This window comes from Chanodichthys erythropterus, chromosome 3, assembly GCF_024489055.1.
Source record: "Chanodichthys erythropterus isolate Z2021 chromosome 3, ASM2448905v1, whole genome shotgun sequence".
Classification (NCBI taxonomy): domain Eukaryota; kingdom Metazoa; phylum Chordata; class Actinopteri; order Cypriniformes; family Xenocyprididae; genus Chanodichthys; species Chanodichthys erythropterus.
In genome coordinates this window covers 59,655,356-59,670,173 of record NC_090223.1, presented here as the reverse complement: position 1 = coordinate 59,670,173, position 14,818 = coordinate 59,655,356, and the positions used below count along the sequence as shown (strand labels likewise).

Genomic DNA, 14,818 nt, shown 5'->3' with positions numbered 1-14,818 from the left:
GAACACAGAGAAACCTTAATCGTGTACAAAAGATTTAGGAACGAGACAGATCTTTTTGTCTATCCCCTACCATCATCACAGCTAGACATTTTCTTGCTCTCTGGATTGAAGGATGAACTCCTTTTTACCCAAGCCACAAATGTGCTACGGAAGTTTGTGTTACTTCCATGCAAAGAGGACTTTGCTGGCATGCCATTACTCCATTTGTAGGATGTGAGGCACCTGTAAAATAAAAAAATAAGAGTTTAACAATTATCTGTAAAAAGGTTTGTGTGTTATAAGATACGCTGAATTTGAGTTTGTGAAATATTTTGTGAACATTGAGTGACCCTTTTCTCCTTTTTGTTTACAGTTGAATGTTTGCTGTAGTCAAATTTCCAAATGAAGAGGACAGTTTAGCTGTCATCTCTGAAATCTGGTGCAGCAAGGAGGTTTGCTACTGGCCTCCATATAAGAGCCTTGAGAGAATCAAGAGGGCAGTGATGCTGCATGAAAAACCAAACAGCGACACATGGGAGATACACCCATTTGATTTACTAAAAATGAAAGGTGAGGGTTTTAAATGAATATCATAATACCAGATGTATAATTTGTGAACGTAAATCAATTAATTGTTATTGTTACTTGTTAAATAAATTAACAATAACTTTTTTTGTGATGTTTTCAGATACATATGACAAGGCCCATGAATGCCTGATTCGGGCCGAAAAGGGCTCCAACATTGAAACAGAGCCAGAGTCGCATCAGAGGAAGAGAAAGTAAGATTTACTGTTTGAGATAAATGGAACCTAAACCATACACTAGCCTTCATCATCACAGAGGCGCCCTGTTTACCAGCCGGAAGGTACATAAAGCTTGTCCTTGTCATGATGTCTTAAATGTAAAGGAAAACATACACATCACATCTTTCAGACATCTATATTACTGTAATTATTGCTTGTATATAACTATTATTAGCACAAACAATTTAACATTGTTTTAAATCAAGAATCCAACTACTTATTTTTTGATGTGTAAACTTCCTTTAAGAAAAATGTCTTAGCATTACATCACTTGCTCACCAATGGTTGTCATAATGAGAAAAAATTCCATCCCCAAAATTTACCAACATATTTGTTTAGATCTGTTTTGAACTAATTTAACTGGTAAAAGATGCCTGATCTGTGCATATTTATCTCCTGATTCAGACAATATTATTTTTTCACTGGTTTGAAGTTTTAAAAAAAGTCTTAATCAGTTAGAAGGTCGTTGTTGACCATTGCATTGTGTTTCATGCAGAATCAGAATCATCAAGACCATCTTCCGTACATTTTCTGGCTGCAAATCAAGGTAATTTAAAGTTTTTAACTGTATCACTGCATTTATCGATATTGTATTTATCAGCAACAATTTAAATAAATTAATTCATATCACAATAGTAGGCCTATAAATGCAGTGAACTGTTCTGCACAGTTGTTTTTGTATTTAATAGGACTGGGCGATATAAAAATTATATTGTAATTATTTTGTCATATTGCTATTTGAACTGCAATATTACTGACATGAAAACACCAAATTAAATGAATAGTTCACCCCACAATATAAATTTGCTCTTAATGTACTCACCCTCAGGCCATCAAAGATGTTGTCTTTCTTTCTTTCTTTCTTCAGTAGAAAATGCAAGTCAACGGGTGGCATCCGTTTAGAGTCCAATAAATAAATAAATAAAATTAACAAATTAAGAACACAAAATGAATCCCAGTGGATACCATAAATTGAGGTATTAGGAAGTAATTGATAATTATGTAGAATAATGTTGCTATAATGTACTGACGGTAACAAGGTTAAGGTTGTTCTCTCGCGAAATTAAAACAAATGCGCACAGGAAACCCTAACCCTAACCCAATATTCAAAAGACAGCTGGAAACTCATCTCTTTCGTGAGCACTTAACCTCATCTTTAAAAAAAAAAAAAAAACTTCTTATACCTATCTTTTCACTTCCTCTAATCCCTCTCTATTGTAGCTTATGATACTTTGCCTCGTCATGACGACTCGCTTGTTGTATTCCTCACTTGTAAGTCGCTTTGGATAAAAGCGTCTGCCAAATGAATAAATGTAAATGTAAATGAAATAATATAGAGCTCAAAATAAATAAAAATGAGAATTTTAAATGAACTTCCTGCTAATTTTCATCCCAAACAGCTCAATCTTCCTCACCACTGGGCCCTGCTGATCGTCAGTCTGAAGGTAACTGCACTATAATTGCACAGGTTGTAGATTTTCAAGATATGTGTCTGCATTGGTTATTTAGCTCCTGATTTCTATTCCTAGCTGTTTTTGCAAAGGTTTTTTAATCTTGTTATTCATTCTAAAGTCCAATGTGATGTTTTAGGATTTTCATAGGCTCATTCTTCAGCACCTGAGAAAACTGACTGAGGATGTCAGAGAGCTGCAGTACCAGAGCAGCATAAACCACAACCTTTTAATGCAGCTGACCAGAGGCTCTCAAGAGGACATGGCTCTGCCTCTTAAGGACAGGCTGATGCTAAATGAGTTTGAGCATCGGCTCACTAATAATGTTGAGCTACAGGATAAATTGGTAATTTTGGTTTACTAAGAAATAAGTAAAAATAGGTTAAATGAACATAAGCTGTGGTATTAAAAACTTAAAAAAGTTCACTTTACATTCATAAAATTATTCCAAATAAACTTTAACAAGTTGAAAGCACTTATAATTCTAAGATCATACAACTTAACTGAATCAATGTAAAAAGACAACTCAAAAAGTGAAGCTGGAAACTTCCTGTTTTTTTGTTTGTTTGTTTTTTACAGTGTAGGTCCTGTTATATTGCTCTTATATATATATGCTTATGAAGTCTACAAAGATCACTAACTATGGACAGTTTATTTTACAGGTGACGTTTTTGGCTGCGAAAGGGGGAAGAACAACAAAAGACTCTGTAAGAAGGATGCTTGCCTGCATTTTTTCTAATGACCTGTCCAGGCTGTGTAACTGGACTGGCTTGGGACAGAAGATCTCTTTCAGGCAGCTAGCACTGAAAAACATTGTTCACAGTACGTTTTTAGTCATTAAGTTATCATTAACTTTCTGGAAATAAATGTTGAGACAATTTTTACTTTGAACTAGTTTAACCACCTTTCCTGTTCCCTTTTTGAGCATAGAGAAAAATGTGATGTAGATTATTGTAATTCATGCTTTGGAAGAAAGGCCTAAATAGGTCTCTTTTGAAAGAAAGTATATTTACTGCAATGAAAATGTACTGCTTTAACATTCTTATAGCTGTGGTCAAAAGTTTACATACCTGTTAGAATCTGCAAAATGTTAATTATTTTATCAAAATAAGAGAGATGTTATTAAAGTGCATGTTATGTTTTATTTAGTACTGTCCTAAATAAGATATTTTACATAAAATATGTTGTACACAAGATAAAAATAGCTGAATTTATAAAAATGACACAGTTCAAAAGTTTACGTACCATTGATTCTCAATACTGTGTGTGGTTACCTGATGACCCACGACTGTTTTTATGTTTTGTGATGGTTGTTCATGAGTCTCTTGTTTGTTCTGAGCAGTTAAACTGAGCTCTGTTCTTCAGAAAAATCCTCCAGCTCCTGCAGATTCACCAGTTTTCAAGCATTTTAGCATATTTGAACCCTTTCCAGCAGTGACTGAATGATTTTGAGATTCATTTGAAAATGATTGTAGATCTACGAGTGCTCTGGAGTAATCGTAAAGTCCTAAGTGCATCGTAAGAAGATAGAGTTATGAGGTCACCTACAGGACAACTGGCAGATTACACCTTCATTCAAGTGCAATGTGTATAACAGCTAAGGTTTTGGCTGTATTCCTCTTAAATACTTTGTTGTTTAATATGAAAAGAAAAGGGAAGAAAATAAAAAAAATAAAAATACACATGATGTCATTATAGTGCTGATAAAACATGTCTGCAATAAAAAAAATTGTCTGTACACCTGTAGAAATTGGCTAGATGAAGTACATAATTTATTACTGTCACCCTATATACCCTTTATATAGGCTTTATATAGGCCTACCACCCATGGCCTAAAGCTCTGTGAAATACTATAGGAGTTCTTCCAAGTGTTTCTGAAGTGACTGACTTTTTTCAACTATAAACTAAATTTTAAAACATAAACAAGTTTAGATATTAACTTAAAAAACACTGAATCACAGTTTGATTGATTTCACACACTCACACACACACACACACACACACACAAATATATATATATATATATATATATATATATATATATATATATATATATATATATATATATATATATATATATATACGCATACACTATAATTAATTTAAGTTAAATATAGACACTATTTACATTCATTCAAATTCTGGTTGTCAAGTACAAGTCACTGATTTCCATTTGTGAATCATGAAGAGTCAGTCTGTGGATTTTTTTATCTATTTGTAGATCTTGTTTTACATTTGCGGATCATGAGGAGTTTGTTTACAGATTGTGTTTTACATTTGCAGATTTTAAATTTACAAATTGTAATATGCATTTTTGACTCATAGTCTCTTCATTTTCAATGATTTTGGCATTATTTTGTCACAGCAATAGCGTCAGAATTATGAAAACAAATATGACACAATCTACAAACAGAACATGACCTTCACCTGCAAACAAGTCACTTTACATTCATTCAAATTCTGGTTTTCAAGTACAATTTCTATTTGTGAATCAGGATGTGTTTATTTGTGGAATTTTAATCTTTTTGTAGATCATGCTTTATATTTGTGGATCACAAAGAGTTTGTTTGCGGATTTTTTTTATCTATTTGTGACTTTTAGTCTGTCCATTTTCAATGGTTTTGGCATCAATTTACCCCCATAGAACTGTCACTTACAGCATTATTACTTTGACAATCCTCAAGGGCAGCAACTGTAATGGGACTGATGTTCCACAGGTCATGCAGATGTTTTTGGGCATGTTATGAAATTCAGGTGCATCAAATTGCAACAGGGTTATATCGATGTAGATGACAATCTTCCCGTTGTTAGAGGACGCCTTCAATATTTTTGTTGCGTAGCCTTGGGAATCCTGGGCCAGAGATGTTGTTTTCCTTTGTCCACTGCTCCCTTTTAAACAGACATGTGAAAAACAATAACAATGTTGGTAAAAGGATGAAACATAAAAATGCATTTGGTATCATCAACTTACCTGAGGCTTTTTGGAGCTGCCAACAACCCTTAAGTTTTGCAACTTTTGGTTCTCCTGAAGAAGTACTTTGGTTATCTGGATATCAGAAGGCACAGATGCAAGTAAAATACTTTATGACAACATAAATGGGTAAAATCGTTCCTCCTTTTTAAAGATGATTAATACTAAAAACAATAATAAACATGTAAAAAATAATACATAATGTAAAAACAGGAACAGAAACTTCTTTTCCTTATCTTTTGTCCAAAACATACTTAAACATGCAGTTTTACACCATGGCTCACCTCATTATGATCCGCATTGTCTGGAATATTTACAGTTCTTCTGCCTAGTCCTGCTTGTAAGAGAACTGTTTCATCTTTGGGAGTCTTTTGGGAGTTTTCTGACAGCAAGCAGAACTGGAATTCTAAGAACTCTACAGATGTAACTTTTGCAGGTTCAGGGGCCATTTTCTTCATTTTGTTACGGCTTCCATGGTAAAGTGCTGGAAAAGGTCTTTAATAAAACAACAAAATATATATGTGCAAATAAGCAAAGTTATTGTTATAAAATTAAATCTTGCAGGAACAGACCATTTGCAGTGTAGGCTAAAATACAGTGGTGGACGAAGTACACAAATCAAGTACTTGATTAAATATAAAATATGAGTCAAGTGAAAGTACTTAGTGCTCCTTTGGTAGTATGAGGAAGATCAGTTACAGTAATACGAATTACAGTAAAATGAATTCCTGAAATCATTCTCTTGTCATGATCAGTTCTATTCAGTTCAGTTCCATGGACTTTAAATGGACGTTCAGTTTTATGGACTTTAAAAGTTTGTCACATGTCCCTTTGTTCTGTTTTCCACTCGTCTGTCTCCTTTCTGGGGAACAATAGTCTATTTGAGGAAGGGGAGAAGGAAAAAGAAGGGGAAGGAGGAAAAAAGAAGAAAAATGAAAGAAAAAAAGAAGAAAAGAAAGGGAAAGAGACAGAGAAGGAAAATTTAAGAGTACTTGTGTGATATTTAGCTGTTTTGTGGTAAACAAATCATCACATTTCACAGAAAAGTACTTTCCCCTATACATTTCAGGTTGTAACGCTGACAAGACGGACCACGGTTCGAATCCCACACCTGACAGGACTAAAAATGTTTTTTAAGGTTTTCTAATAACTACCTTATTTGTAACCCAAGTTTAATTCTCAGTACTTTGATGATGCCTGTTAAACATGAAATGCAATGCATGTTATTTGATACATGTATGAGTATTGTTTGTCCCATTTGTTTGTATATTTTATTATACAATGCTATTTTTCATTATTTTACCTTTGGTATAAGAAATCTTTATTATCTCTATTAACTTTTTCTTTATTTTATTATTTTTTGAAGTAGTTTGATAATACTGGTTAATTCCTGTTTTGTTAACCATTAAAAGCAATGTTACTTTTCTGTCATTAAATATATGTTATTTTTATATGTAAAAGTACTGTTTTTCCTATTTATTTATTTTTATTTTATTGTACAACATTGCTATTTTGCCATCATTTTTTATTGTATTGCTTCACTTTTGGATATAAGAATATTAATACTAATACTAACTTTACTCTCTTTTTTAACTTGATTATCTTAAAAAAAATCCCAAAGTTATCGTATGAGATATATAGACCTATAAAAATAATAATAATAATTTATGATTTTATAAAAAATAAGAAACTCAGACTCACAGAATGATTAATGTAAGACAAGATACTGTTCTATAAACAATAAAGTGTTTTATTTTTAACAATAAAATAAAAATGACTGATGATAAATTTTAATTGAAGTAAACACACAAAGATTTAAACATAAAACTATGTACATATTAATAGTGTGTGTGAGTGTGTATATATATATATATATATATATATATATATATATATATATATATATATATATATATAGTTTATGTACATAGTTTATTAAAAAAAGGAATGTTATAAAAAGAACCATATATATATATATATATATATATATATATATATATATATATATATATATATATATGTGTGTGCTTTATATATATAAACATGTTTGAAATAAAATTCTCTGAGTTGGTTCAAATCACAAACTTAGCAAAAAATAATAATAATGGTAATAAGCAAAAAATAATAATAATGGTAATAATTTATGATTTTATAAAAAATAAGAAACTCAGACTCACAGAATGATTAATGAAAGACAAGATACTGTTCTATAAACAATAAAAAAAATTATTTTTAACAATAAAATAAAAATGACTTATGATAAATTATAAGTAAATTGAAAATGGAAAAAAATTAAGAACTTGGAGTGGTCTCTTAATTTTTTCCAGAGCTGTATATAAACAAGAAACAAACATTAAAAATAAACAAGAGAAAATTATTATTATTTTTTTTTTATAAAACTATATACATAGTGGTGTGTGTGTGTGTATAAATTAAAAAATAAAACAAACTATTTAAACTATTTCTTTTTTTTTTACTTGTTCAAGCCACTGCTCTTTTGAAAGAGTCTCTGTAACAGGGCAGTAGATAGTCCCTCTAAACTGGCTGTGCCCAGTCGCTGCTGTCCTAAACTGCCCACACTTCCTGCAAGTATTTGCCTCAACCTTTCTGTGGTAAGGACGAGGGAGAGGGAGTTGAGACTGACTGACTGTGGCAGGAGGTGGGAGGACTAAACTGGGAGTGGTAGGAGGATTTTGAGGGACAACAAACAGTGTGAAGGTAGGGGTACTGTGGGAGGCAAGGGGGACAGTCAGGCTGGTGCTGGGAAGGACAGGAACTGGTTGCAGGCTGCCAACAGGCCAAGGAATTATTGGCCTTGGGGTTGGTACCTTAGGTATAACCACCTCAGTCGTATTGCTAGCGATTCGTCTTTTTAGTCTAGCTTGCCCAGCTGTGCTTTGTGGCAAGTTGTAGACATGTTGATCTCCCTGGACCTGTGGTGGAGCAACAGCACGGACACTGGCAGGTGGGAGAGCCTCAGCAGCAACACCAAGAGGGTCAGGCAGATCAATCCCCTGAAGCAGAAGTCTCTCATCTTGCTTCTTAACCCTGCCATTGTGCCACTGAACCAGAGTGGTCTGATTTACCTCCACCAGCTGGAGAGTAGTGTCCTGCATGATGGCACCATTAGACAGGATCAGCTGCCGGATCTTGCGGTAGTCTTCTAAAATGAGAGACCAGCGACTCAGCGAACCATTCCCTTTCCTCCTTGGACTTCGATGGATTTGACAGAGCCTGGTGAAAATGGCCTCCACAAGACGACAGCAGTCTGGCCATTGGGCAGGTGAAGCTGAAGATGCCAACACACTTCTTTTCAGGCTATCCACTCCAGGGGTGAAAACAGCCTTCTTTTTTGGAGACCTGAACCTCCCGGTTGTCAGCCTGTCCTGGTGTCTTGCAGAAAACCTTATTCGCTGCTTGTCATAATCAAGCAGGCTCTGCCACAGGCATACAATGTCATCAACCTGAAGAAGAACAGAAGTACAGAGGCATAGGTGAGTTAAAAGGAAACTGGTCATTTCAAATACATAGTTCAGTAAAACTGTTTTTCCAGTCACATTGTGTTTTGTGTGTTTATTTTCCATGTTAGCAAACATTAAAAATGTTTGCTTACCTGCTGTCTGCTCAGGGTTAACCCTGTGCTTGTCCTCAGCTCTACCAAATACTCAGCCAGTCTATCCACCCGGTCCATTCCTGGAATGTTTTGGTCATCCACAGCCTAACATTTTAAATGGTAAAGAAAAAAACAGATTAGTGAAATGACATCTTGGTAGTATTAATAAATAGACTAATGGTAGTATTGTCGTATTTCAAATTAATTTCTGCTCATGACAAGTTCCTGTTGCAAAATTTACATACCAAAAGCTCCCCAGGAACCTGAGTGGGGGAACCTGGTGCATACTGTGGACTGTGGGTGTAGTTGGCTGAGAAGATGAGGCAGCAGTAGCAGGCTGGGAGAAGGCAGAAGATTGGGATGAGGGTGCAGCAGACTGGGATGAGTGAGCAGAAGGCTGGGATAAGGGAGAAGCAGCAGCAGACTGGGATGAGGGTGCAGTAAGATGGGATGAGGCAGCAGTAGCAGGCTGGGAGAAGGCAGAAGATTGGAATGAGGGTGCAGCAGACTGGGATGAGTGAGCAGAAGGCTGGGAGAAGGCAGACTGGTATGAGGGAGCAGCAAGCTGGGATGAGGCAACAGTAGCAGGTTGGGAGAAGGCAGACTGTGAAGGAGACGAAGCAGGCTGGGATGAAGAATTAACGGGATGAATTGTAGGTGGGTTACAGTTAGCTTCATCTTCAAGAAGGAAACTCAGTGTAGGGTCCTCATTGATGTCCTCCTCAAATCCCTCATCCTTCTCATCTACATTCACTTCCTCCAGCAGCTGGTCTGTCTGCTCATTGTCAGCATCCATTGAATGAAGTGGCTGCCCTGTCTGACTAAGTAAATAGTCCACTCCAATTAGCTCCCCTAAAAAAAACAGAATTCAGCATGTTAAACATATAGCCCTTTCATTAGCAGAGAACTATGTAAGGTAAAATGGACTGTGAGAGTCTTACCAATATACTGTGCATGAGGTTGAAAGGTGGGCACAAGCTTCTCTCCAAAAACTTTTAGGCTGTTGGTGTTGATGCTTTGCACCACCTGCCCTGAGTATGTTAGAAGAGGAGAGGATTTTGTGGAAATTGATGCTGCTGTTCGGTCTTGATTCCACCTGTTCAGGCCTTCCAGGAGATACAACTGAAAATTCAGTGTGTTAGCGCTGGTTCCTGTAAAGAAGTGAACAAAGAAACTGGGATAATGAGTTCCTTTAGAACATGTAAAATCACTTTATATTTTCTTTTGTACTATACTGCAAACACAATGAGCTACAAACCTGGAATGAACCTGTTCAGGTGGAGGTAGAAAGATTCAAGGGAGGGTGAGCCCCTAGCACATCTGTACTTTGTGAGAACTATTCCTCCCTTGGTGGTGGTGCCTGTTTCAGTGTAGAGAGGCACGCCTGGCGGATCCTGGATGCATTTTACATGCCTCATCTGAACACGCCAGATGTGCTCTATCCTCACTGTATCTAGCAGAGGAACCCCCATCAGATCTCTCCCCTTCTCCCCCTTCAGTTCCTGCAAAAGCCTGTCAATGTGGCGGGTTGTGGACTCCACCCCACGAGTCCTCCGGCGGCAATAGAGCGCCAGCTGTTTTTTGGTTATACGTCGTTCCACAAGGTCATTGGTGATGACAGGCACACCTTCCTCCTGCAGTTGCTCTCTCTTTGCCCGGCGTAACAATGCCACAACATCTGGGTCCCATTCAAAAATGCATGCAGAGAGACGCGACATGAAGACTGGGTAGAGAGGATGAGCATCAGTGGTGCACCCCACTGCCAGCCGACGCATGAAGTGCCAGATGTCCAGTCTGATAATGAGGTCAGGCTATCCTCCAAATCTGGCCTGTAGCTTGCTCTGCCCCTTCTCTATGCAACAGCCACAGTCCACATACAGCAGCAGTGGTGGAGCCACACCCGCCTGGCAGTACCTGTTGATCAGTCCGGAGACCATGGTGTCCAGTCCTGGACCTTCCTCAGCAGTCAGAACACTGATAAGAATTTGTCCTGTCTCATTGCCAACAGAAGTCACCCACTGGGCTGTTCCCTTGGCTGTGCCCGCCAACTTTTTTGTGATCTAAAATCAACAAAATTAAATATATTAATAAAGCATAACATGTGACACAAAACGTCACTAATAATGTCAAACAATTACCTGTTTTGTTGAGTCCATTTTTAAAATTTTGCCGAATGGTTATGCTGGCCTTGATGTGGTCTATCCGACTAATGATGTCTCTCCCATAAACAGACAGCAGCCACTTGCTCGTAGGGACATCAATTGGCTCTGGAGGCTTTTGGCACACGACAGGTAAGAGGCTGGGGCGGTTGACAAAACCAGCACACTCCTCCACATAGTGCGCCAAGCGGTCAAGCCACTCCTCCCCATAGTTCTCCCTTAGCTGTTTCACTAATCTCGTGGGACTGTTGCCTAGCGTCCGCTCCCTCAGCATGCGTATGACACGAATGTCACATGCATACCTTTGTGTAAAAGAGGAGATTTGCTTAAATTATTATTCATGCTACATAAAAACACTTTTATTTTACATTTACTTTATATTACACATTTCTGCTTATATGAAATATGAATGTCTTTATGAATAAACTCATTACTAAATTCTGTATAATGTGTGTAAACTGTAACTCACCTCTGGGTTAAAATTAGGCGGAACAGCCTTCTATGGGGCACGTCGAGCTGGTCCAGGACAGTCTGACTGGTAGACAGGTAATTCAGGCAACACACAGTACACCTGAGAGTTTCCGTTACCATAAGGTAGTACCTGTCGATGTCCAGGACCTTCCGTGCACTCTTGTGGAGGCCATAGCCAGTCAGCTGCTTCCCACATGCAGGACAAAATAGTCTAAACTTCCACAAGTGGTAGGGCATCCATACCAGAAGCCTGTGGTTAAAAAAGCGATCTGGAGATGGAGCCTGGTGGTAGATGAGGGAAGGAGCGGGTGGCTCATACCAGAGCTTCAAGTCTGCCCGAAGTCTGCCAGCGTGAAAGAGCGCAGATGCAATCCACCTCTAATCCTGTAAGGGGATTGTCTGCCTCATTTTTGTGGGCAGCCAAAATTGATCAGTCTCGGATGCAGGACCGGGCACAGAAGGGGCAACGTTCTCCTGAATTAAAAGCAAAGAAAGATTATAAATGTAATATTAAAACATTGTTTCTCTTAAGTTTGGATATAAGTAATTCTACAACTTAGGGTACACTTCATGCATATTCATTCATGATAATTCAACTTTTTAAACAAAATTATCTTTAAGGCAGATTTATAAACAATGTTCCTGTCCTTAGTGACTGTTATGAATATCACATGGATATCTGCAGATAAACTGGTTCTTAAATGATTTTAATATATGACAGAACTGAAAAAAGAACACTCTAATACATGTGTTACTTAAAAGTATGACATTAAGTTTGTCCGTAACAGTTGACAGTTTCACCATGGAAATATAATTTTCCTTGTAATATCAAAATGGTGTTTAATGATTAAGCTTGCCAACTAGCAGAAATGTTGCACTGATTAAATATATAAAGTGAAACCAATAGTAACTTTGAGAACCCATATTTGTTTTGTACTTTTTTTATGTGAACTGTACCCCCCAATTATAGATTAAGCAACATGTACATGTTCTTCATGCACAGGTAATTTCAGATGCCACAAAAAAATAGATTGACACTCACCAATGATGTAAGAGCAGGACTAGCTGCAGGAGAAGGACTGGCTGATGGAGATGAACTTGAAGGTAAAAGGCTTCCTGAAGCAGCAGGTTGGGCTGAAGGAGATGGACTGGTTGAATGAAAATAACTGGGTGAAGGTAAAAGACTGGCTGAAGCAGCAGGTTGGGCTGCAGAAGGAGATCTGGTGGCAGGTCTGTCTGAAGGGGATGGACTACCAGGCTTTAAAGATGCATATTGTACATTATTAACATTAACAATATAATGACGATAATAATGAAACATATTAAGGTCTTTTTAAATTACCTGAATCCGCCTTGGTATATTTATGTTTGGTTTGGCATTTGAACTAATAGAGCCTCCAAATCGTGGCTTTGTAAACTAAAATAGGAAGATAATAGAACAGATTGACATTCATGTAAAATCATACATGCAGATGTGATATGAATTCCCTATTGAAGAATACACAAATAATCCTCAAGCTGCCCATTATAAGGCTTTGGGGATATTTCAAAGATAATTGCTTGTGGAGGAGGTAATCTATTCAAATATTAAAATGATGTGTTACCATGGATAAGGTAAGTGCAGGCCTTGTAAATGTTGGGGCTGAGGTAGAGACCGGGACAGTGGTAGGAGTGGAGGCAGGTGGGACAGTGGTAGGAGTGGAGGCAGGTGGAGCACTTGTGGCCTGGTAAAAAAAACGATCAAGAATGTGGAAACCTGTTTTATTCATCTTTCAGTCATTGTACATTTTTATTGATCTAAGCACAGGCATGACAAAATCTAACATTCAGACATTTATACATTTACTCATGACAATCAATCTCTGTGAACCAGCAAGACTTTAAGGGCAGAAGCGGTAAGGCGAAGCTGTAAACATATAACACCCAATAAAAATAAAATAATTTCTAACTGGTCTCTCTGGAGAATTTTAAAAATACAAATCTTTTTTTTTTTTGGTCGTGCTTGCTGTGATTTTATATCTGTTATGAGGTCATAAGAAAACTGTGCTTCACAATCTGTGGATATTTCTATTTTGATATATTTCATATTGACACAGAGGGCACATAAAAACAATAAAAAAAAAAGTCTTCATGTGAGAATTTTTTTTTTTTTTCGTATACACTAATTAATGGAGCCTAACCATTGAAAATAAATATGTAAACAGCAGTACCACTTTATCAAGCTTTTTAAATAGAAAGCTAAATTTCAGTGACTATTGCTGTATCCCAAAGCAGGGAACTTTGAAGGTATTTGGGTCAAAAATATGATTGTTAAAATGACATGAAATAGATCATTACCTGAAAGTCTGAAATGCTTACCTTAGACGGATGGAATCCGCAAAGGCATTTCTGTGGTCCACCAAAAAGTGTTGCCTGGCCACGGACCTGCATTGGACATTTATCGATCTGCACAAATAAAGACCTCTAGGTTATGTTAAATGGGTTTAGGCATGTTTTCTCATTAACTTTTGTCAGTACATACCCTCTGAAAGAGGTCAAACCACTTCTTCTGGCGGGGGGCAGGCCTGTTGCCAGCTTCAGAGGGCCAGACCCCGGTGCTGGCAAACCACCGCAGACGGGACATCCACTCTTCGTCCCCCATGGCCTTGTGAGACTTTTTTGACATCTCTGGAACATTTGAAACATGTTTAGTCTTTTTAAGCTTAAAAATAATGATTAAATGTACTTATTATTAACACTAGCCCATGGCTTGACCACCCATTACTGTATGTGATACAGTACTACAATTGCAGTAACAACACAGTTAAACACTAAACAATAACACACCAATATCATAATCTATAATGACTGACATTTACAAGAAACCTTTTAAGAACACTAAAAGATAAAAATCTATGAATGATTTCTTGTTAATATAGTTCATCATAGGAGACATAAAAAAACAACAACACCTTAATGCAGCATAACATACAAGAAAAAGTTAGAAATATAGGAATCCGTTGCTGATGTTAATGTAATGTAGATCATCATGACACACAGTAACATGAGAAGTGCTGCAGGTTGCCAGCAGATCAATATATATATATATATATATATATATATATATATATATATATATATATATATATATATATATATATATATATATATATATATATATATATATATATATATAGTCTATTGTAGTGGTTCTTACTTTTTTTCGCTGTTGACACGCAATGAATACCTGAGAATAAAAAAATCGGGTCCCGCGAGAATGGCCAATGAATCCCGAGAATGCCATTCACTCAGCAAAGATGGAGCTCCGACGCGCGATTGGCCGAGGAACTCTGACAAAGATGAAGCCCAGTGGTTAGAGTGTGGAACTAGCA

General features: G+C 36.8%; 1 long non-coding RNA gene and 1 pseudogene across 1 annotated transcript; both read right to left on the bottom strand.

The window, feature by feature from the left end:
- LOC137006055 (zinc finger protein 721-like) overlaps positions 1 to 14,818 on the bottom strand; it is a 970,851-nt pseudogene that overhangs the window by 75,878 nt on the left and 880,155 nt on the right.
- LOC137007837 (uncharacterized) lies at positions 89 to 3,886 on the bottom strand. The gene is made up of 4 exons (XR_010892676.1): positions 3,479 to 3,886; positions 2,958 to 3,036; positions 1,606 to 1,644; positions 89 to 222 (listed from the first exon to the last, which is right to left on the bottom strand). It is a non-coding gene; the product is annotated as an uncharacterized lncRNA (long non-coding RNA).